General features: G+C 37.4%; 1 long non-coding RNA gene across 1 annotated transcript; it reads left to right on the forward strand.

Annotated features, from left to right (window-relative positions):
* Positions 1 to 577: 577 nt before the first annotated feature.
* LOC120526888 lies at positions 578 to 25,003 on the forward strand. The gene is made up of 3 exons (XR_005633217.1): positions 578 to 608; positions 16,347 to 16,440; positions 24,562 to 25,003. It is a non-coding gene; the product is annotated as an uncharacterized LOC120526888 (long non-coding RNA).
* Positions 25,004 to 26,187: the final 1,184 nt, after the last annotated feature.

Genomic DNA, 26,187 nt, shown 5'->3' on the forward strand with positions numbered 1-26,187 from the left:
CCTCACTATATCAATTTTTGCCAATAACTAAGATTTCTGTTTTTTTTCTTATTTCATTTAAGAGAGTTAATATTCATCCACTCACAAACACAAGTAAGACATTGGGTCATTTAACCAATCGAAGTTATTATAGTTAACGAAAACTAAAATCAAAACTGCAACTATTATTAAAAAAAATAAACTGAAATAAAATAATTAACAAAACCAAAATGTACAACTAAAACTAAACAAAACTATTAAAGTAGCTAGAAAGACTAACTGAAATAAAATAATAATTTAGTTAAAAAAATTTTACCTTTCGTTTTTGAATGAATATTCTTGATGTTAGTTTATAACCCTTATAACTTTTAACTCTAAAACTTAAAGTCATCCACCACAAGCCGCCCGCATATATCCATCCAATAAATGCCGGCTGTGACGGAAGGCAGGTATTCACACAACATTTGCGGTGACATAATAAGCTGAATACGCGTGTAAAGCATGTGGAATAGAAAGTGATTTATGTGCCGCCTTTCTTTGCACTCGTTGTATATCAAGATGTAATTAAAATGGCTGAAATCGGAATGTGCTGGTCAACAAAAACTTTACCGTATGGACAGAAAAATCAAGTGAGTAACATTTCAGTTTATTTCTCAGGTGGCTGCTTTTTGTTGACAGTAATTCACCTGCCACTTCGCACATGAAGTATACGAAGTATAGAGAAAGTATAGTAATCATGAAAAAATCCATCAACCGAAAGTGGAACTTTACCTGAAAACATACTCAATTTCGTTTTATTCATACGCCTGAAGAGTTTGATTTATTGAAGTTTATTTTTATAATAAATGTTCAATATATTATTAATTTGATTTGATTTGTTGTTGATGGTTCTTTAATGTACATAATATAATCATTGTCTTGCGGTTTACTCCTCAAATATCCATCCCCATATTTGAGTACATGAGAAAGTCTAGGGAAGACCACTGCTGATTTTTGAAAATAAAACGGCATTGACTGACAGAGACTGACAAGGTCCTCATACAAGATCAGCATATTGTTGCTGACCAGTCACTTTTGTTTTAAAAACGTTGTTTAACAACAAAGCCATACAAACCTTGTAAAATTCCCAAGTTGGCAATGTCTCTACTGAACTACAGGTAGGTAGGTAAAGAGAGTCTGCCAAGTGGTGAAAAGCTAAACATACTAATATTTTTTGTATTTATGTTATATTTATTCATTTCTTTTTTAGTTAATATTCACAGCTGAAAATATCTGATATTGTGAACATTATCCAGTAGCAGAATTATGTTTTAAAATATCTGTCCCCATTTTTTCAATGTTTCTCTCTCTCTCAAAACATATACTTGAAATATCATATTCTATTTGTTCTTAACATCAGCCATATCATGCATATTGCATACCAGGGATTTTTCCTGCCTTGCATCCAAACCTGCTGGTGTAGGCTCCAGGTTTCCTGTGATCCAGCTCTGGATAAACAGGTTTCGATAATGCATACAGTATATTGTTCTTAATCTCAGATGCTGTCTTTGTTGTTTTGTGGCTGTCCATACTCTTATTACCTGCTCTTGCTCTGCCATTATGGGTTTACTGTTCTTATGCATGGGCTATTCAAGTCTCACTGCCTCTAACCTTGACACTACATGCTTGTTTTTCTTTGTTAACCTCAATACAGCTAGGTGGGGTCTGCACACTGATTCAAGCATAAGACCCCTGTTCTTCCTAAGTCCCTGTGATTTTCATGATCACACCTGTCAGAACACAGTAGAATTTATTTTTTGATTTTTGATATCTTTTCAGACCTGCAGTTGGCAAAATTCAGTCTATAAATTGTTTGTGCCTGTGATCAATATGTCTGGTAGAAAATAACAAAGCACAGTATTTGAGATTTTTGAATGCAAAGGCATTCATTATAAGCACATTGTCACTGGAGCAGGATATGTTGTGTGCTGTAGACATTTAGAGTAAAAAACCTTCACACCTTAAAATTCAGCCAAATTTCATTACAAATTGGCCCATTCTGGGCAATAAGGAAAAGAAAAGTGCCAACAGTCAACACAGATTTGTTCAGCGCACATGATATAGAAAATATTTTTAAAATAATAAAATTGTGTAAAATTGTTCATATTCAGCACCTGGTTTTGATTATGCTTGTTTTTATCATACAAAAACAACACCAGATACTAAACCATGTAGTGTAGTGTAGTAAGCTTCCACTAACATTACACTCATATAATACCCAAACCTATTAAGTGTACAGTTATGTCTCATTGTGACACAAAAGCTTAACTCCATAGTAGCTCTTTAACGGTACCATAATTACTAAAACTTAAACTTAAACTAATATATTTAAAAATAAAATAGAAATGTCTTTGTAAAATAAAAACTAAATTAAAACTAAAAAATATGAGATGAAGGAAAACTAAAACTAAACTGAATTTCCAAGTAAGGTCAGAAAAAATATAGAAATAAAAACTAATATAAAAAGGCAAAACTATTATAACATTGGAACCAAGAGTGTTGGGGTCATCAGGTGCTTTTGATACAGTTGTGTGTCATTAATTCCGTTGATGTCTATGTCCATCCTGTTAATTAGAATTTCAGTCTGACTCTGCCCTGTAATATGTCTATTTTTTTGTCCTTTTAATCCAAAATGAAAACAAAAGTAACTCTAGTTACTGCCCACCTTAGTGTCATGTTTGAGCCAGCGTGTTTCCCCTGGCTGGAGATTTAAAGCGGTATTTCTTGGTTGTTTTGTGTTATTTTATGTCATTTATTTGTATTATTGTTTATTATGTACGTTTTTTTTTTGTGTTTATTTATAAGTGAATGTGGCCTTGATTATGTCCCTTGTGTTATGTGGGTGGCTCCCCAAGGGGTGGGGCCACCTGCCCATCACCACCAGGAACAGGCCCTCCACCCCAGTTAAAGGATGGCCTCCCATAGTTCCTGGTTCGTTCATTGAATGCGCTGGAAGTTGAGAGTGTTTTTGGTTGATTTATGTACAATTGCTTTGCTTTGTGTTTTCCAGAATTTCAACACTGTGCTCAGCTTTTGACTATACCTTTTTGATTCTTTTTTGATACTGTGCTTATTGATATTTTTGAACCTCTGTTCTGTTTTTAACCATGATTTTTGGATTCCAGAATAGGACTCTGCTTATTGTGTATCGGCTTGCCTTTAAGCCAAATCCTTATGCTCTTCGAAGCTTTGGGGTTTACACAGCCTTTTGTAAAAATAAACCTATTAATTTTATCAAGATTCATCTTGACCCTTTTTGTTTCTTTTGTGGAAAACCATGGAATTGTTTTTGGTACCTGTGCTTTCAGGACTCCCAGATCATGACACTTAGGTCCTCAATACTTTTACAAAACGTTCAATGTTTTGAAAATAAAGATTTTTCACTTTATGATATTCTGTTAAGTGCAAAATGAAAATACTGGCTTAGAGATGCAAACACCATTACCATAATTGGGCCTTTCCTGATGGTGTTATATTTACAAATAAGTGCCATAGGAAGTAAAAGACAGATAATAAGATGGTGATCTTCAAATCTCTCCTAAAAGTCAACATAATTTTTATATCATTTGAGGTGCTAATATCCACTCTAATAAAAGGATGTCTGCTTGTCTGTCTGTCCGGTAGCTACGTCTCTTGTCATTCCAAAAGTTGTTGAATCACAAACATTTTTAGTAATAAAATGCACTGCATTTTGTCACAAATATTGACACTGCTTTCACGAATGCCATACCAAATGACATATAAGAAACATTTGCATTGCATGGTGCATTGCAAACATTAACTGTGAAGTCTACATTGATTAGATTTCAACCCATCTTCAAAGTGTAGAACAGCTGGTTAAATATTAGCACCATATCTGAGATAATTGTATAAGCTGTTTTTACAAAGGTTCAGATTATTGTATTGGACCTCTATAAATCATAAAATAGTGTTAAGTATAAAACAGAATACAAAAAAATTTAAATTTACATTATTATAAATGCCAGTAAGATGAAAATAATCCAATGAAAGTGCTAAAATTCCTTTGTTTGTTTGTTTAATCTGAGGGATGCATTAATGAAATACAAGGCAAATGATGATGATGCAAAAGGGTTCATCATAAGAAGAAAGTAATAATGTATGACTTGATGGTAAAGAAGTGCAAAAATGCAATTTGTAAATACATAATACCTACTAGTGTATGAACTAGCAATAGAAAATGCAACACACTGATGATTTTCAGCATCTGTCTTACTCCATCCTGATTATAATTTAAAAGTTATTTCTTCACTTTAACATCTGGTTTTGCTCTGCCTATCCCATCATCAGAAAGCATTTCCTGGAAAGCTCTTTATCTATCTTTCCAACACATCTAAATTCTTTCATATGATCATGGAATCCCTGTAAAACAATATGTGGTTCTAATAAAGATGCTACCTCTTAATTTCAATTAAAAAAGCCCAAGGAATCCTACATATTTTCTTACTGACTTCTTCATACTTCAGGACTGATTCCTGTCATGGTGCAGTTCTAAACTGGAGATTATAAGCATTCTTAGGGCACAAGGCAGAATCACAGTTGAATCACAACAGTTTTTAGTAATGAGTTCCTTGGGTGATTGGTCACCATGTAATGTCCTATTATTTGACTTGAACAAGTACTGAAGAGAGTGTGCATTATTCCCAAAGATGAGGTGACATGATTGAAGTGTTTAAAATTATAAAAGGAATTAGTACAGTGGATCGAGACTGATATTTTAAAACAAGCTCATCAGGAACATGGAGACTCAGTTGGAAACTTGTTAAAGGTAAATTTCACACAAACAACTTTTTCTTTACACAGAGAACCATAGACACTTGGAATAAGCTACCAATTAGTGTGGTAGACAGTAGGACTTTAGGGACTTGTCTACTAGACTTGATGATTTTTTAGAAAGATTAAATGTATAGGACTGCCACGCTTTCATGGGCTGAAAGGCCTGATTTAGTCTGATTGTTCTAATATTTTAAAGTTCTGATTACTGGCAGCCTTTCCTTGTGTTTGAATCCTAATTGTGTCTTATTCTTGATGTCTATTATTTTCTGTATTTTCTGTCTTTTCACTAGTATAAAAGCAAGACGTTGCTATGCTCCATCTACAAAAGTAGCAGTAAGGGTTACCCTCCATTATGTTCTAAGTTATTTCATTTAAAGCTGTTTTGATTGAGCCTTTAGGGATAAGCACTCATTCAGTAAATGTTCTATGGAAGTGTACCAGATAGATAAGATGCAATGTCTTCATTGGTTAGAGGTGCCTTGGAGTGTGTGACTGAAAAATGTGTGCAATTTGTAACTCTAGCCTGTAGATTTCATAGTATTACCAAGTACAGCAACACCTCATCTGAAGGTGTCAAATGCACATGAAGACTACCGCCTCAATAATGCCAAGTAATTGCATCCAGATATGTTTCTACAGGACAGTGTGAAGGAAGTTTTAATGGAAAACTCAAGGAAACTGCTAATTAAGTTTGTTCCCATTTAGTTTTTTTAAATATGAATTAACAACAATGGTGAAATATAATGCAGACAGTTTGCAGGTCCTTAGTCATTGTCTTGTTAATAAACTGTTTTCTCGCCTCTCTTTCTATTATTGCATGTTTGTCCATTTTTGGTACACCATTTATCAGCAGGGCTATAATCAACATGACTGAATATTCTTAAGAGAAGCAAAAAATAAGGATTTTTCACCTTAGATTTAGTCCTGGTAAGTGAGATCCAATCACACTTATGACACTGTGCTGCTGGGATTAGACCTTGTTTACTTTTACATATCACAGGCATAAATACACAGCATATTGTGAAAGTATTTTGTTGAGCTGAAATTTTGACTTTGAGCTTTCTATAGAAAGCATGTTTCAAACATATTTCAAGCATGTCTTTGTGTCACAGTAAGAATCTGAAAATGTGATAACTTGAAAATTAATTACTGCAGTAGAATAAAACTAGCCACAGTTATTAGCATTTTCAGATTCTTGAAGATTATTGGTTTTGAACAAAATTACTCCAACAGATTTTGTTCTACAAAAATAGCTATATATATATATATATATATATATATATATATATATATATATATATATATATATATATGTAAAAGAGATAGGAGGAGACAACAATAAGGTTTGGGGTTTTCCGGCCCCGTATATTGTCGGCACTCCACAATATACTCAAAATAAATGGTCAACAAAAATATAAACAATACAGTTCATATACGCGATGCCTGGGAATGGCGTCGCGGCCATTTTAAAGAGGAGGAGCCGAAAGTGGAGGGATGCTGGGAAGGAGCCGTGAGGGATGATGGGATCGATGACGTCAGGAAAGATGGCGGTGGAAGGGCGGAAGTAGACGTAGTGCGGGCAAAACTCAGTCTTATGGTGGCAGAGCGTCTTTTTTTCTGAAAGGAAGCACAGGAAGAAAGTTAGTACCCCGCCATTCCCTACCGGCGAATGTTTTCCCAGGTGTTTTAAGATCCTTCCGCGGTCTCCGACTCGCGCGTGCGTGACAATATATATATATATATATTGTGAACGCTGGCCCGGACACACAGACGGGCATCTTCAGTTCACCACACACTTTATTTACACTATTTACACAGTTCAATTACGTGCACCACAAACCCCAGTGCCTCTTTCACCGATTCCGCCTCCAGTCTTCTCTCCAGCTCTGTCCACTTCCACCCGACATCCACCATCGACTGAAGGGAGGCGGCCCCTTAAATAGGAACCCGGATGGGCTCCAGCTGCTTCCCGGCATTCCTCCGTAGCCACGCCCCAGTGTGGCGGAAGTGCCGGCTGCGCACCCGGAAGCCGTCTGGGTGTCCCCTGTCGTCTTCCCCCCAGCACTTCCTGGTGTGGCGGAAGTGCTGGGCTCCAGGAATATCCAGGCACGAGGCACCGCCTGGCGGTGGCCACAGGTCCCTACAGGGCTGGGCTTCCAAGCCCTTTACCTGAGGCCCCGAACATAACCAGGGCAGACGCCCCCTCGCGGTCTGGAGGAGGCACAAGCCCTATATATATATACTGCAGCTGTGGACACACACACATTTACATACTGTACTGTACAAAAGTCTTGGACAATTGTTGAAAAATGCTGTAGAGCAGAATGCTTTCAAAAGTAATGTCACAAGTAAGTTTTAATTATAAACATCCAAGAAAATGTAGTAAGAAGAAAAAACATCCAGGAAATCAATATTTGGAATGGCCATCTTTACCTTACAAGCAGCAGCTATTCTCTTACGATACACTTGTGTGCAATTACTAAAGGTGGTAGGTTATTCCAGGCCTCTTGGAGAACTTGCTACAATTCCATTGCAGGCTTTAGCTGTCTTACTTGCTTCTGTTTCTGCAAGTAATCCCAGAATGGCTCAATAATGTTAAGATTAGTGCTCTGTGGTTGCTATGACATCTGTTTCTGGATTCCCTGCTACTATTTTTGCTGAGAGGAGTTTACAAGAATTTTGGCCATGTGTTGGGCGTCAGTGTTATGCTGCATAATGAAGTCAGGCCCGATTAGACACCTCTCTGATGGTATTGCAAAATTGATAACACTCTGCACTTCTCTGTAGTGTACTGTTCTCCAGACCTACAGAGGACAATATCTTCTATCAGAACCAAATATTTAAATTGTTTATCAGTCCAAACCACCTGCTGCCCTTTTCCTGCATCCCAGTCATTGTGTTCTCATTCATATGTGAGTTATTTGGCTTAATTTCCTGATCAGAGGAATGGCTTTTTGGTTGCAACACTTCCATGAAGACTGCTTCTGATAAGAGTTCATTGGACTGTAGATGGGTGTACCGTACCAGGGTTCCAGTGGTTACACTAGTGATACTGGTTATCTTCCAGGTTTGAAGGGAAGTAAGCTTGATGTATTTCTCATTTCCTACACTTGGCTTCTGTGGCCAAGCACTGTGTTTCTAGTCCTCAGCCTTGCCTGTTTGTTTGTGCTTCTGCTGAAGAACTGTGACAGCACATTTGGAATCAAGTGTTTGATACGAAAGTTCTGCTTGGAAGAGACCTTGATGCTGTAGGATAACAATTTAATGTCTTGTTGCTATGCTCAGTTTTGCTTTGCTATAAGATTGTCCTTTGCACAGTTATGTTCCCACTACACAGCTGTTTCTGTTTCAGTTATTCACTTTGGTTCAACGTAAACATTATGTCTTCGGTTACTATCACCAGTTTGTTATATATGCTTAACCAATCACTTGACTGTTTGCTTACAAAGATCATACTTTTTTAAACTGGAAAGTGGTCTATTTTTATGTTGGTTTAAGCACTTTCAGATATCTTACTCGACTGCTTTGCTTTTTGCAAAAGGAATATTTAGAACTCTAAAATATGCTTTTCTATTGATACACTAATCTAGAAGAGAAAAAGAATAACTGTCTGAGACAAATATTTTTTTGAAATATCTAACGTGCCTAACTTTGACACAGTGATGTATACAAACAATTTTTGAGGAATTCATTCCCATATGATTTGGATAATTTTATCAGTGTATTTTTGCCTTTGTCAGACACACTGTACATCTTTAATAGTGGATTTTTTGTTACTACCATTGTATATAAAACACTTAAAATATGAATGGTCACTTGAAAACAGCTTAACGCTGAAACTGTTCTCCATCCCAAATAATTTATAGCCATTCTTCTTCAAAAAGCAAACAAACTTACCACATTTACAATTGAACATTCCACAAGAGAAGATGATTGTTGAATTTTTCCATTTAAAAGAGAAATTAACTGCTTAATCTGCTGTTACCTGTTCATGATTGTTAGCTGACATTAATTGATTTTACAGGCTTATATACTTCTTAGTATAACATGAACTGTATTCAGAGTTTAATAGAAAAGCTGGGAAAAATGCAGGAACCACTGGAAAAATTGACTTATCATTAGAGCATGAAGTGGGAAAAAAGGAGAGGAGGTATACAAGGAGTTTCTCCACTTTGTGGAGTAGCAGTATGTACCGGCCCACTTCTAGCACTGCTCATCATATATTAAACAAGCCGATATTGTTATACTAGCCAGATAGATCAATGAATTAGGTCAGTGTGCACTTATATTATAGCAGATGTTTTCCTTGGTTATTAATTAATTATTACAGAGTATATCTCTGTTTGCATATTATATGCCATTTAAAGAGAGCATGAGCCTTAGCAAACTATAACAGAATTGCCATATAGGTAGAAGAAGCAATGCATTACCTAGCAATAGATAAAGAAGTAGGGAATTTGATAAAGGCTGCAGTACCTTAACGTCCCTAATCCCTAGGATAACACTGATATGACTTGTCCATCGTCTATATATTTGTCGTTTGTGGTTGCATAAGATAAATGGCCTACCTGCATGCCTGTAATGTCGAGGTTTCTTTTTGATTATCAGAAGGCTTATGTAATATAACACAATTTCCAATGTTGCAGAACAGTTCTTACACCTACACCTTTTTTGTTCTGTACTTGAAGTGCTTTGTAATTCATCTATTCCATTCCACTTCATAGTCTTAGGCACCAAATCTTAAACTGTCACTTTCAGGAGCAAAGCAGAAGCTAGCCATAGACATTAGTGTTTATTACAGGATTCAGCTTAATTTTGCAGATATACTGAATTAGTTTGAATTGAAATGTGTAAAAGAGACACAAGAATACATGATTAAGGGTTGGGGAGTCCGTCCCTGTATACTGTAGATGAAGGCAAGTTTATAACAGTCAGTTCACAAATGGTGCAACACAGACACTGAATGAGAGACAAGACAGAGCATTTATGAGGTGGGAACGGAAATGGGATTGCCGGGAAAGGAGGCACTGGGGATCTTGGGGTACGTGACATCATCAAGGAGGACTGGAGAAAATAAAAGAACCCAGAAGCGGCAGGGACTTCAAGTTACGGTGGTGTTTTCTCGTCTTTCCTGTTAAAATAAAAGAGAGATTGGTTAGTACACCGTCGTCACCCCCTGCCTTGTGGTTTTGCGCTGCCCGTCGGGTTTTTTAGCTGCTCCTTACTTGCTCATGCGTGACAAATGCTAAGTGCAACAGGTATGACAAGGTGCTGATTGTTACAGTAAGATGTAGTTTTTTTTTAAAAATGTATAGTTAACCAATGTTAATGTCAATATACTGTAGTTTTTCACACTGACATATTTTTGCTTTCAGCATTCGCTGTGATCATTATAAGTAATGTAGGTGTCCAATTATCCATTTCCAGTTTATAAGTTTGCTTAGAAGAATCATTCCTACTTAATGTCAAAACTGTAATTACATTTTCCACCCTCCTATTTGTAACATTCTATTCCTTTACAAACATTACATAATGCAAGGAATTAACAACTTACATCACTTAGGTCTTATTTTCATAAATTTAAACTTTCCTGAAATCATTGCTAGCAAAGTACCTTTTGGTAACGATGCTTAAGACAATAACATGGGCAAAATGCTGACCTGTGAAGGAAAAGGATTAATCTAATTACTCAGTTAGTTGATCGTCCGTATTAAACCAGTTTGGTTTCTTCTGAGTGCTGAAGTTTCCTCCCACAGTCTAAAGACATACAGGTTAGGTGCACTGGTGATACTAAATTGGCCTTAATGTTTTGTTGCTGTGTGTGTTTGGTATGTGTGTGCTCACCCTGTGATGGACTGGCACCTTGTCCAGGGTTTGTTCCTGCTTTTCACCCTGCGCTAACTGGGATAGGTTCCAGCACCCCCCACAAACCCTGCTCAGGACTGAGCGGGTTAAACAATGACTAACTGATCAACAATTATTAACTGATCCCCATCCCCTGAGCAGATTTATGTTGGCAGAGTGGAGGATCCCTGTTTCACTTTCCAACTGGGATTCCAGAAATATGAAGAGATCTTTATAATTTATGAACTGACTTCCAGTGAAACCCTACATGAAATACTCTTTTTCTGTTATGATACAGATGTGGCAATAGACTTATTTTCAGCAAATAACCCAACCACATTTATTGTAATAAACAAAATACTGTAATACAATCTGTTTATGTACATAAGGATAATAGAAGATGAATATATGCAAGTATATGTAGATTTTCAGCATAGATTATATAGACAAAGGACAATAACAAATTACACAAAATATAAAGTTATGATAGCTTAGTTGAACTTTTTCTTCCCTATAGAAAAAGTCATGTAAATTTTGAGTTCTATGTCTTGGCTTCAGTTGATCTTTTTTATCCTATTGAAAAAGGCACATAACTTATGAATTCTGATCTTGCAATTCATGTGATTAAGCTGGATAAATTCTTTAGCTAGTTATTAAGCCTCTGTTGCCTGTACATTTACACAGTCTACACTGGCTTATTTGCCCCAGATGATGCTCTGCACTTTCTTACTGGATTTAGGAAGAAACCTTTAACAGCTAGACTGTATCCTAGAGTAAGGTTATTACCTTTCAGTTACTGTGACATTGATACTATAATACATTTGTTGGCTTTGTCCTAATTAGTAAGCTACAATTACTAGTTTTCAGAATCAAAAGTGTACTTACAGTATGGTTTTTGTGTAAGTGATGCTTTGTTCCTTTCTTGATTGGCTTTCTCAAGACACGTGTAAGAATCTTCGGCTTGTTTTCTTTTTTTGTACTTGAGCTCTCCTCCTTCATTGCCTTGGTTGTTGTACCTTCTGGTTGTGAGCAGTACTTCAGTTTTCTCTTCAAGGTTTTAACATGCAGTGTCTTCAGTTGCAGCAAAGTTACAGCTGGGTCAGCTGGTAATGAGTCAGTTTTACTCATTAGCAATGTGAATGCATGGCTCTACATACAATCTCCCCCTCTCTGCAAGTGTACTTGCTATTCCACAACAAGGTTTGTACTAATGGTACCCTTATCCAACTCCAATAAAAATAAGTCTTCCATCCTTTAAGTTCAGCAGTGTTGCCTTTCGGAGTAAAAGGGATTGCTCCAACCTTTGTTACAGTCAAACCCTAAAGACCATCGGCTCTGGCTGTGGAAACCCATAATTATGAACAGGTTGAGAGCATTGATCTTGATGAGACAAGTGAATGTGTGCAGTTTTTAAGGGAAGGAGCAGACATCTTGTCATTGGTTTCTTATGTGCACATAAGCCCATCTTTTTTGGTTGACAACTGGAGCAAGCTTTTGCACATCAAGGTTGCCACTAATTGAATTAAGGCTGTTTGTTTGAACTTGAGTGTCCTCATGGTGCATCAAAGAGCTGTCTCTGAGTGTTACTTGGCCTGTCATCGGTCATCTTATCAGCTAAGGCGCAGATGCTGCATTCCAAAGAGGGGCCGCCTCATGGAAACTGAAGACTTTTAGCTGATATCAAGATTGTCTGGCTCTGGCATTTTATGCCAAGGATCTGTATTCTGGGTAGATCAGAGTGTATAATGCCAGTTTGTCCTATACTTGGCTAATTAATTGCACTATTTTTTGTAACTAAACTATACATCAAAATGTCTTTTTTATACCTGTTTTATTCCAGTACAAGATCCTGCTGTTGGATCACCAATATTTGAAGTCATCAATTAATGTAAAATACGTATGTTTAAGACAAGGGCTAAAAACCACACAGGCATTTGTAAAACTTCCATATAAACATGAGGTGTGACACCAGTGGGCTATGCTAATTCAGATCTAATGTGATTGAAATATCTTGGAAGTCTTAAATATTTGGTGCTTTGTGAAGTGTTTGTGAAAATTGATAAGTACCTTTCATCCAGTACAATTTTAATTTGCAATAAATGTCAGCACACAAACTAAAAGTGGAAAATGCACATTTTTAGAGAATAAATTTTTGCACTGTATGGTCTGTTATAGTAATTGACTAAAATATTATTTTCAAAGTGAATACAATGATGGTTTGTTACCTCTGCTTTAAGGGTAGACAATCACTTTCCATATTTGTTGCAGTGGGATCTTTCAGAACTTTAAAAGCTGACACAAATTAAATTACATTAAGCTTGTGTCTTTTGGTGCCAAAGCATATGCGTTATTGGTAGGCTTGCCAAATCCTCATTAATCCAGGGGGCAAGCATAAAGCTTTCAGCTCCCACCAAATCAGCTATTTTACAGAGACAGAGAAATATTTTTCACAATGATGTCTTTTTGTTTGGAACATTGAACTTCAGTACATGGACAACACAGTCTACTGGGTTATGCTTTTCCTGGAACCAGATATTTCTCATAACAGCATGATGCTTTTTGCTTATAATTCATTAGCGGTTCTTTGAAGCAAACCTCTGAGCAAGGCTGACTTTGCAGAAGACAGGCTTTGACATCTCATCTGTGTAAACCAGTCTATTGAGGCGAACAGTGGGAAAGGATTATTCTGTAAAAGCAGCTCCTTTTGTCTTGTTAACCAAGCCGACTGAAGTTTCATTTAAACTGCACTGAATTTCTGGACATCTTCTAACCCAGCATGGTGTATCAATCAGGTCATGTTCTCCTTATCTCCTACAGTACATGTACTCTGTGTTAAACGGTGAGATCCATATTGTTAAAAAATTGCATTTAGCTGGAATTTGTTTAGTATGAAATTCACCACCTATGTGCTCATCCTGGAAAAGTGTAACAATTGTTTATTATTAGTGATAAGCGAATCCCACAGACTTCACTTTGGCATAAGTTTGGTAAAATCACAGAAGTGTTTGTGAACTTCACCAAACTTGCCGAAATGCATTGAAGTCAATGGGAAAGGAGGAACTGAACTAGTTTTTGGGAGGATTAAAATGGTGCAGTGGTCTTTTAAGTGTCTCTGAGGACAAGGAAAAACTCTGCCAACTATGCTGGACCAATTATATGTGAAATATGTGATCTGAGCTGTGAGGCAGCAATGCTAACCACTGCGCCACCATGCCTCAAACAGCAAAAGATACAGATGAAATAAATACCACAAACAAAATACAATAGGCAACCACAATCTAGCAATAAGTAAATAAAATATAGATCATTGTGCTCACAGAGTACCAATACAATATTGTGTTACACTTTGGCCATGTCACTAAATGGCAAGTTGGATGTGCCTCTGGGTGCAGTTAGAGCATCTGTTTTTTTTCTGATTTATCTGTGCAGATACTTTCATCAGGTTGAAGAAAGCACCTTGTAAATATTTATAAAGATTTTGTTTTTATTGTTTAATATTGTTAAAGTGTGCTGTTTTTTCTGATGATGGTAGTAAGGGTAGGAGAGCTCCTTTCAGACTAGTTTTGGGATATAGGTGCGTACTTGGCTAACTTACATGCATAATTAGCCATGCGCTGTTGTGCTGCCAGCACATTGTTATATATCTGGTTGGAGTACTCATAATACTGTCATTATGGTAAGCTAACATACTCCTCAAATGAATTTTTTTTTTATTTATTTTTTATACGCATGCAAGAAGGAAAACTGGGGGGTTGAAATAACTTCGAGCGGAAGAGTGGGGTTTCACCTTGGTGAAATGAGTGCTGTTAGAAATTGGGCATTGAAATGACAGCACTGTCAAGTCTGACTTTCTTTTTTCCTCATGGGCTTGTGACCCGGCAATGGCCAAGTCAGCAACAATCTTACAGCAAGCATGACTGTGCATGACTGCTTCAGCACTGTGATATCACACTGGCCTTGCAAAGCATCATAGGGCACTTCACCTAAGCTGGCCTCATCAGATTTTCAGAACACAGCATGTTCGTTGTGAAAAACTACTTATTATGAATGAAGGAATGCCTATCTAGTAAAAGGCTTAAAGGAAAAACATCAAGACTAAGGAGACTTCAGGGCAAAGGGAAATTAAATAACAAAAACTTCAAATGAGGAAAAAACACACCTGCAAAAATAGAGTATGAGAAAGCAGGGTTCACTGAGGTGTCCAGAAAATGAAACATACAAGACACCAATACAAGAAGGAGACAAAGAGAAAGGGAGAGAGGTGTCTGGGAATGAATCTGAGGACCCATATTCTTCTTCATATTATTATTATTATTAGTAATAGTAGTAGTAGCAGTAGCAATAGTAGTAGTATTATGGCTGATTCATGTGGCATAGCCACAGAGAGCAGAGGGTTAGAAAGCATAAGCATTATCAATGTATATTGTGAAAATAATTGTCTACAAGAGGCAATTGAACATCAGTTTTGGAGCAGTATAGATAGTGATGAGAAACTCACTCAGCAGCCTGAGTTTTGGAATTGATAAACATTGTTTATTTTTAACATGTGTGGTCAAAGGACTGACATTCAGTGAACAAACTGAATCAAAGCAGAGACACCTTGCTTGTAAGGGTGTAAGGTGAGTCCAGAGATTGTGGCATTAGGGAGCAGGACCATTCATGGACCTGCAGGCTAAAGCAAGAGTTTTGAACTAGATTTTTTGACATCTATTGATCGAGAACCAGAAAGCAACTGCAAGATACTAGATTTGGAGAGATCAAGTACAACATTAGAACAATTGTGATGAGGACTGGTCATTTAGCTCAACAAGCTCATCACTCATATTCATCTTGATGGTCCAGAATAACATCTAGGCATGATCTGAAGGTCCCTAAAGTCCTACTTTACACCAAACTACTTGGCAGTTTATTTAATGTCTCTGATTCTTTGCATCAAAAAAGCATTTTTGTGAAATCTGCCCTTAACAAATTTCCAACCCTGACCTCATATCTTGGTTAAAAAATGTATTTAAAGTAATAGCTTGAATCCATTGAACTAATTCTCTTCTTAATTTTAAACTTAAATTTTGTCACCTTTTAATAGTCATTTGCTTAAACTGCTTCAGTCTCTTTTCATAGTTCATACCTGTCAGTCCAAGAATCAGCCTAATCACTCTCCTCGGGATTTTCTCCAGAGCTGCTCTATTTTTTTGTAATATGGAGACCAAATTTGTACACAGTACTTCAGGTGAGGCCTCACTAATGTATTATATAGCTTAAGCATAACCTCTTCTGACTTGTACTTCACACATCATAATACTGTATATAACTTAACATTCTATTTCCTTCTTGATTGTTTCCGTATACTGTCTTTATGTAGATAATACATCCACTATGGCTCCTAGATCCTTCTAATAAGGAGTACTTTCAAGTTTCAATCTTCCCATTATATATTCAGATCTAACATTTCTAACTCTTACATGTAATATATTATTGTACGTTTGTACACATTAAATTTCATCTGCCACAACTCTACTCAAGCCTGTAAATTGTTTAAGCACCTCTGTAATTATTTAACTTATTCTGCATTATCAACCCTTCCATCATCAGATAAGCATGAGTATGGACAGCTACATGGCTACAATTTGGGCAGTACCACTTCCAAATACGAGAAGGTGCTTTAGTTATATTTTCCGCTCTTTTACATCCAGGACAGATCCATCACCAGATGGATGCTCCATCTCACAGCCTGGAAGTTTCACCTCTTCCACTTCTGACTGAATGTAAAGGACATCAATGATGGAGGTAAGCGTTCATTTCTTAAATCTGCATCTGTGTATGAACAGCTACTCACCAGGGGTGCACTTGTTGGGTAACGCTTTACTTTAGGTTGTGTAAACATGCATCTATTACTCATATACTTCCATGTAACAAGATATGAATAAAGACATTCTTTGGTGATACTCACACTTACAAAGCATTAGTAAAGTGTTTATTCATCTGCGCAACATGGCCTACTAAAATAACATCTCTTTGGAACGGTCACAAGTGGCTTAAATTAGAGATATTTCTCTTGATATTTTGCATACTTCAGTATAAGACCTGTAAATCCTTCATATTCATAAGTAATTCACAGAGCTGATATTCTGCACAGAGTTGATAACCACTTTACCGGCGCTTAATAAGCATAATTAACTCCAAAAAAAACATTTGCTAAGGCCTGGTTACATAAGAGTAGAACAGTAATACATGCATTTTTGCATTACCTAAACTAAAGTGTTACCGATTGTTGTTTACATTCTTGTCTAGATCATTATTGTATATTACAAAGAGCAGAGACCCCAGCCCTGATCCCTGAGGGACACCACTTTTAACATTACCTAAATCTGAAAATGTTCCCTTAAACATAATCCTTTCTTTCCTGTGTGAGAGACAAATATGTACCTTCATACCTTGAATTCTCACTTGTTTTAGTTTGGTCACTAACCTTTCATGTGGTACCTTATCAGAAACCTTCTGAAAATCAAGATAAATAATATCATATCATTTCATCTCTTATTGTATGCTTTTGTTGCTTCCTTGTATTATTCTAGCATATTAGTGAGACATGACCTTTCCCCTCTGTACCCAATACACCTGTTCTTGGTACGTGTTGCTCAATGTTTTTCTAAATATTGCTTTCCATTAATTTTAGAGTGGGGCAGCAGATGGCTACTTGTCCTTTCACTGACTAGTAATTTAAATAGATAAATATTTTTTAGGTCCTATAGCAAAAACATTCAATACTACTAACTTTCAGTCAACATATATTCTTACCATGTGCTTCTGCCTTGGTCATCAGAGATGAAGGGTTTGAGAAATAAAAAAAATGAATCTTAATTGATAAAATAAAATGTAAAATAACTTGAATCAAAATACAGTAGTTTAATTCTTTACAGGGTGAACAGTTTTACTATGTATATACAGTACTGAATAAGTATGTATAGTCACCAGTCTGGGTTCTGTGTTGTACAAAGGCTTGGCTCTGACCCCTTTTGTTTGTATGCGTGTAATCTCAGAATTTATTTCAAATCTAAAACAGGAAAAAGAGAAGCTGAAAAAGAGCTCAGTGCATGCTAAAAATCAAATGAGTCTGTGGTTTTCCACAACAGAGAGTCTTCTGTTTTCCAGTCTGGCCAGAAGTTCTGCATATGAGCCTTACTAAAAAGGTTTGAGACACAATATAGTTGTGTGTTTCTTGAATGCTTTGTTTATAATGACAGCCTATAGCTTCAGAAATGTGTGGGCTTTGTTTTCAATCATAACATTTAACAATGTTAAGGTTTCCAAAGGCTCCAGTCCTGCATTAAGACAAGGGCTTGTAGGATTGAGCTAGACATCAGTGCAGCTGTTTGGCTGTCTGATAGGGAGCCATGTGCTGCGCTGCTCAGCCTGAATCATGCAAAGTGTTCACTCTTTTGGTTACTATATATAAATACCCTGATGTAATTTAAAGGATGAAAGACCTCTGATTAACAGAGTGGTGAAGCTATGGCTGGAAGTTCAACATTTCTGAAGCCATCTATTTTTATTAGTTCCAGATCCAAGATTAAAAATCTTGATGCACTTTACAATTCTGTATCAATAACAACTGGATCGTGGGTGACATTGTGGTACTGGTACAGTGATTAACACTGCTGCCTTACAACGTCAGAGACATGGGTTTGGTGATCAGTTACTATTACTGTGGATCCAGTACATTTTCCTTGGCCCAATGGGTTTCTTCTAACATGCACGATAAGTTCATTTGCAGCTCTCAACTGTCCCGATATGACTGGCTGTGGATGCACGAGTAAGTGCACATTGTGATGTCTGCCATTCCATTCTGGGCTGGTTCTCTTGCCTTGCACATAATGCTGCCAGGGACGTTTCTGCAGTGATGTGTTGCAATAAGAGGGTTCAGAAAATAGAGAAAATATGAGTGAATTCAATATTAGGATGGGTGCAAATAAAATGGGGATATTATGGTGCTCTCCATTGTTCTTTGTACTATTTTTATGTTCATTATGTATAGCTGGAAGAGTGGCAGCTCAGATTAGTCTATTGTCCTAAAATTGCTGTGTAGTCATTATATGTTTTCAGTTAGTATTTTAATGCCTACAAAAAGGGCAAAAATGTCAGTTATTAAAATAATAAAACATGAAATTAAAAGATAAAACAATGACATTAATTATATAAATGAATGTTATGTAACCGTGTTTGACAAATGCCAGTATGGAAGCAAAACTAAGTGAGCAGCCACTACTTGTCACGTTGTGCTTAGGAATTGGCTCCAGCAGAGCTGATAGAAGAGGTTGTTAGCATTTTTTCGGACGTGTTTAGACTTACCTTGTCTTCTGATGACCTTGTGCTAAATGAAACTGCTTGCTTAATGGAACTCTAGTGACATGAATTGCGCATTTTCAATCACACTGAAAAAGAAATTCATAGTCTAAAGGGAGGGAGAATGATTTACACTTTTATTACTTACATATGACCTCACTGAGTTAAGCAAAGACACACCCTTGTATTCATTTAGATCAGAACATAAGCCTAAATAAATTTAATCTTGGTGAACCTATGGTAGCCCACCCCCTTTTGTATGGTGGAGAAACAAGTTTATCAAGAGACTTGGCTGAGATTAGCAGAGGTGAAGCAAGACAGATGCTTACCATTTGTACACATCAAATCAATGGCTGACTCTGTAAAAGGCAACTGAGACATCAAGTAGGATAAATGGGGAGGCTGCCCAAACAGAGCCTGAGATGTTGGTGACAACACCTACTGAAAGTAATTTCAGCCGATTCTGCTTTTAACTTCTTTAAAGAAAAGAAGGTTTTGGTTGCGTAATTTAACAGGACGAATACTTACATTTTTGTGTGTGCTTAAATACATAATAAAGTAAACAGCAATAACCTTTTGTCTCTGCAGCTATTCAGAGTATTGGGGTTTTGGTCAGAATGGCCTAGCTTTACCTCAAAGGTCCTAGTTCAGCTTTGGGTGGAGTCACCATGGTCTTTTCTTTGCTAGTAATTGTTCTGTGAAGGAAAGTGTTCCAGGGTGGCACAGCAGTTAGTATTGCTGCCTCACGGCTCTAAACTCCTACATTCAAATCCATTTCTGTTCTCTGTCTGTGAGGAGTTTGCTCTCCCCTACCCAAGTGAGTTTTCTCCCATATTCCAAACATGTGGCATTGCTGAAGGAATTTTGTGGTGTTGTCGGCTTCATGCTGCTCCTGAGATACGAAACAGTGACCTTTGGGTTACAAAGACACAAAAGACCTGTTCATTGTGCAGAACAACAGAAGAACCTCCTGTGCCCCTCAAGATGGCTGCAGCCTCTCGGCAAGTTGTGTATGTCCCTGTGTGTGACATCAGACTGCGCCCTCTCCTAGGCTTCGCTCCTCTCTGCACTTATGGATGGTTACAAAGATGCTTTTTAGGGTCATTGGCTTGTGTGTGTGTATAAGTGGAGTCTGAAAATGGGCTGGCGTACTATCCGCAGCTGGGTGTCACATTCAGGGATGGCTCCTGCCTTGCACCTGATGGTCCAGGGATGAGCTCCAGCTTCTGACACTTTCAGAAAATGTATGAATGGATAAATGGAAAGCATTTTATAATTTTTTTTGCCTCCATATTTTTAATCTTACATTCAGTGTTAATGTCATAAGTTCTGAAATTGTATTCTGATAACACTGGCACAACTCCTAGACAGCATGCCATTCAGCTACCTGGCATAACAATCTATAGGGTATTATACAGCTGCATAACAACCTAGAACCATGCAACTAGAATCCTTAAAGAGAAAACAGGCACACAAGGAGAACATCCAAACCTACTGCAGACCAGACTGAATTTTAAACATTTTTAAAATTCTCATTGAAACAACTTACTTTCTCTACCGCCTAACAGGAGCAAGATAGGAACTAGTCGTAGGTGTGATGCCACAAGTCTGAAATAACCATAGATGAGACATCGCTATTACAGGACACACTCAGACATATAAGCAAAACCAAAATCTACTTATTTATTATGGTTGTGTTGGTTTAGGAATCTACACTAGCAATGCTGGGCACATGGCAGGAAACAACGCTAATTGAGGTACTGAACCAATCCATTGGAGAACACATATGTCCACAATACTGTTTTTTTACTTCATCTGTGCCCAAAAGTTGAAGTTGTATAAACATTTCACAGACCTGGGGGCTGCAATTTGAGCTCAGGGGCTATGAAGCAATAGTACCTTTTCTTTGAGCAAACATTCATAATTATAATCAGTTCTCAACATCTAGCTACCTTTTGTAGATCCTAAAATGATTTCAGACAAAACAGACTCCACTCTAGGGTAGTTAACCTACTAAATGAATAGAAATAAATCATTTGTAATCACAGTTTATAATTTTTCATCTCTCATCTATAGCCCAGGTTATGTTATGTGATTTTGCTGTAGATCGTCACTCTGAAGCACAAATGCAGATGGCAACATATGGCAGGTCAAGACAGACAAGTGGAAGGAAGGAGCGCCCAAAGGAACTATTACATCTTGCCAGTTTCCCGCTGAATGTCTCTCTGATGTGAAGGAAGAAGCAAAACACACGGCTGCTGAGAGCTATTAAAGGCTCTGCACGCATACAGAATGGGGGGGTCACTGGGTATGACCTCAACACCCAGCAGGAAAGGAAGTGATTTAGAAAATAAAAATAAACACTCTTGAAATGTAGAAAGTGGCAGGATTTATAACAAACGTTACACATCTCTGCCTCCTGTTTAAAAGGGATATAGTGTGGCAAAAAATAAATGATCATTAAGCAAATCATTCTCGGATCTCTTAGATTGTATTTTTCATATCTTAAAATGCATCTGTCGTTCAAAAATACTGTTGACAGTAGACAAAAAAAATCAGATACTGTATTGTAAAATGACTTGTTATGAAAGCAGGCTGTCTTTTGATGATACTACAAATCTAAAAGTTTACTTAAGACATTGGGATGTGAATTTCATTGTTCTTTGGGCCTGCTTAATCCTATATAGGGTCCTGGATGCAGAAGCAACAGGACTATTGAAAGCAAGGTAGGGTGCCAGCACTAAGCAGGTTGCCATTCCATTGCAGGACACTTTTACTAACAGCAGGCTAATTAATCTTTGTGAAGTATATGGAAACTGAACAACACAAATAAAGCTGTCACACATTTTTGAATATCCATTTATCCATTTTATTATCAACCCCTTTACAGGACTGCATAAATCCAAATATTATCCCAGCAGCAATGGGTGAAAGGCAGAAAGCCACCCAGTCTATCACCAGGGCCACTCACATAGACACACAAACCTCAGAGTTAGAATGGGCCAGTTTAGAGTCTCTATTGAAGTTAAAACACAAGTCAGTGGAGTATGGAAGGAATATGGAGCACATGGATAAAACCCACACAGATACTGCGAGAACATGGCCAACACCACTCAGAGAATAACTGGCTAAGAACAGATCCCTGAAGCTGGGAGGCAGCAACACCCAAACCCTACACTAGCTGCTTCCAATGTGTGAATCTACTCTATCTGCTCTCTCTATATATAAAATCCTAAGCCTGAAAGTGCAACGGTGACGTTTTTAATGTCATGTTTTTTGTCACACTTTAAATCTGGCTTATTTTAAAACCTACATATATATGGTTTTGATATCATTCTTTTTAGAATTTATCAAACTTTAATGTGATGTTGTTAAATTTTCAGATTCTCATTCTGTTTTTAAATTATAAACTAAAAAATATCAAGAACTCGCGTCTCGCGAGACGGGACTTTGTGCCAAAAGATTTAACCATGCCCGGGGCTGGAAATAAAACACAAGCAGTAGGACAGCTTCTGTACAGGTCTTTAAATATTTGAAGCACTGCACGAGATGCAGATCACGGAGCACTTCACAACAGCAAGCCAGCAGCTGATTGAGCAAAGAGGAGGTAAAAAAAACTGTATTTATTTCCCATTGTATCACCATTTAAGAGGTAGTTTTTGGAGGAGAGACTGCGTCTTTTTGGTGTGCTTTCAGGCCCCTCTTCACAATGCGAGTGGCAGAGACGCGAAGTGGCTGGTGAGCAAAGCGAGCAGGGGGAACCCCCTAGTTAACAATATAAACTAAAACATAGAGACACAGTCAGCGTTAACAAAAGAAGGCTTCTTCTTCCATAGATATTCCTATTTTTATATGGGGGTCGCTATTTTTTTGACTAGCCTTCTCTATTAGAGGTTTCAGCATGATTTGGCTATAAAATAATGTATATATTTTATAATGTAGCATAATATTCAGAAAGTCAATCCATTGATGGGTCATGGAGGGCCAGAGCCTATCCTAGCACCATCAAACACAAGCCAGGAAGCAGTCCTCGACTGGGCATCTGTCCATCTTAGGGTCCACCAATGCACTCATTCTTGAATCAGCAGTTTACCCAATTCACATTTCTTTGGAGAGATTCCGGGAAAATTATTGTACCTGTAAGAAACATTTTGCACACCTGAAAAGAACATGCAAATTCCTCATGGATAACAACAGGAACCTGGATTTACATCTTGTACCAAATAAATTCCAAGTTGTGCATTCTGATAGTGTTGGCTTCAGCTTTCCTCAGACAGCCCAAAGAATTATGTTTGAGACCAGTGACACACTACACAACTTCGAGGCAATAAGCATCAGGATCTTGTTGCCTTGATCTTGTTAAAAAACACTGGATCATGCGAAACACAGACAAAAGAAGATGTTTTGTTGTTGCTTCAGCTATTATGGCATCGGTTGCTTGCACCCAGTCGAGTTCATGATGTGCTCACCACAGTACATTGAACTTCTCCACAGAAAAGTTATTCCAGAACTGTTAAAATGATTTCCCAATGGACCCGGTGGTTTTCAGCAAGATCTGGCCCCATGTCACACATTGAAACAAGTGAAGAAATTTTTCAGTTAGAATCAAATGAACATACTGGAGTGGCCTGGAAACTCTCCTGATCAGAACACGATTGAAAATTTGTGGTCTGTTTGTCAGCAATGACTTTGTGGAATGGACTGCACAATCATGGAGAAGATGATTCAGGCCCTAATTCAAGTTTGGTACAGAGACCCCAAAATCTTCCAAGACTGTTCAAAATTGGTGAATTCCATGTCAAATTTCAGCCAGCTGCTTCTCAAGAGTCGAGAAGGTCATATCATGTACTGATGTGAGCATATGAGTATTATTTGTAATCAAAACATTGAGAAGAAGTGATTTTTGTTGTTTTCAGAGTCTGTTTCAATTAATTTGCACAAGGGTGTAGTATGGAGTTTAGTAACGAAATAAGTGACTGCTATTGTAAATCTATGCGAAAGTGACATAGTGGTTTCCAACCCCAGTTGACTTTCTCTGTTTTGTTTGTAAGCATCATGGTTAAAAGCAGCATTACACACCTGTGACTTGAAGTCCAAAAACACCCCACAGTTTCTACCACAGAGAAACTGCAAAAGGTTGGAGTTGAAAGACTCATAAAATAAAAATGTGAGTCTGGTTGCTGCATGTAATATATATAGTAAGTCAATAGTGCTGTGACCTTCCTGGACTACTTTGGGGGTAGGTACTGTATGGCTCTATAAGCTTTTTCTTTAACCGTAATCCATGAATGAGGGGGTCTCCAAGACCCGCAGTCGCAGATTTCCAAATTCTTTCCCTTTCAAGGTAATACGACGGCCATGAAATTTTCTGACTTTTCATTTTGTGTTGTCTTGAAAAATGTGCCGAAATCCACTTCTCAATAGCTTAGTGCAAATAAGTCCTACAGTAGCACAAAGTAGTTGGGAGACCCCCCATTCATAGAAATGTTACCATTTTTGTATGAGTGTTTCTGTTTTGTTTTATATTTGAATTTTCTATTTAAATTTGTATTTTTTTTGGTTTAGATTTTCTTAGTCCTGCCTGAGATATTGCTGGTGTATAGTTTGTTGAGGAGCAAGTCCAGTTGATGTGTTTATGAACAATGAGTCAACGACCAACAAAGAAATTCAATGCAAGTGAAGCCCTGGCTGAAATAATGAAGGAGTTGTCGGATTTCAATACATCAGACAACTCAAATGAAGAGGACAATGATGATGGAAGAGACACTGTGTTAAGTGATGAGGAAACAAAAATTGATGATGAAACAGCCCCGTGGAGATGCAGCAAATATAGTTAAGAAACGACGCTGTCACATGTGCCCAAGGGCAAAGGACAGAAAGGTAAAGGCCGCTTGCTCCCAGTGCAAACTTCCGGTTTGCCAGGAACATTCAGAGCGTTTCCTTGTGTGTCTGGCCTGCAAACAAGTTGAAGTTGAGGCAGATTCTGAGTGACTGTTCTGTATGCGAATCAGACATGTAACTGACATCTTGTTTTAGTGCTACTATGACTGTATTTTATATGATTTGGTGAACACTGAACATGCATTACTATTACAAAGGTAACATGTAAACCATTGAAAATTTACATCACATTTACTTAATTTCAGAGGTAATAAAAATTTCTGAAGTTATTGTATTGCTTTTTAGGCAGATTTAACCAGTTTGAATTGGTCTGCAAGATGGGGATCTGCAAGACACTTCATTCATGGAAACGTTCTAAAAATGGCATTCATGGATGAAAGTTAAGGGTTTGTTGCCAAAGAAAACCAAATATGCAAAAACTGTGAAACATCCATATTGTAAGCCAACAATGACATCAGCACTACTGCTTCCAACCAGTCCTGACTATACCTACTGCTGTCTTAACTGCACCAGGAATTAGTCACAAGGTACAGGAGGGGGATTATGCCTTCTTGACTGTGAAATCACTTTATGTCAGTACCTTTAGTTGGCGGGACCCTCATTAGTAGGTTAAATCCTCAATTCTAGTCTGTCCTTGTGTAATTTTGTGTGATATGCACTTTTACTTGGTTTTAGGTTACAGCACATGCAGAGGTCATTTGCATGGCTATTAAAACAAGTGACTTTGAATAATAGGTTAATGTCAGACAGGTGTACGTCCTGTGACAAACATTGTGCAACTGAGAGGAAATAGTCCAGAGGCATTGGCGTCATCCAGTCATATGTGACCGGTCATTGTCCTATTAGAAAAATCTACCATTGACATTTGCATGTATTCACTTAGCAGATGCTTTTATCCAAAGTGGCTTGTAAAAGAGGTGAATATGCTCAAGTAAACATCAGTTCAGGAACGGTTTTGAAACAAGTGCTATAAAATTACCAATTGCAAGTGAAGAAGCTTAAACCAAACAAAAACAACTCAAGAGAGTCACTCATTTCTTAGAACCTTGTAGGCATACCTGACATGAAAGATCATGTAATGGGTAACAGGATCTTTTTTCGTACTATTAAACTGTAGCCAGTGAAAGGTGATTGACTATTGTAGGCAATGCCAGCCCACCCCATTAAACCACCTGTTTTGTTAGTTTAATATTGCAAATTCTTTTCCAGATTGCATTGTTTTTTGTATTATCTCCATGTGCAAACCGTTCAGGTCAGTCCAAACCAGTTTCTTTAGTTTGGGACTTTACA

The sequence above is a fragment of the Polypterus senegalus genome, chromosome 3 (assembly GCF_016835505.1).
Source record: "Polypterus senegalus isolate Bchr_013 chromosome 3, ASM1683550v1, whole genome shotgun sequence".
In the NCBI taxonomy this organism is placed as follows: domain Eukaryota; kingdom Metazoa; phylum Chordata; class Cladistia; order Polypteriformes; family Polypteridae; genus Polypterus; species Polypterus senegalus.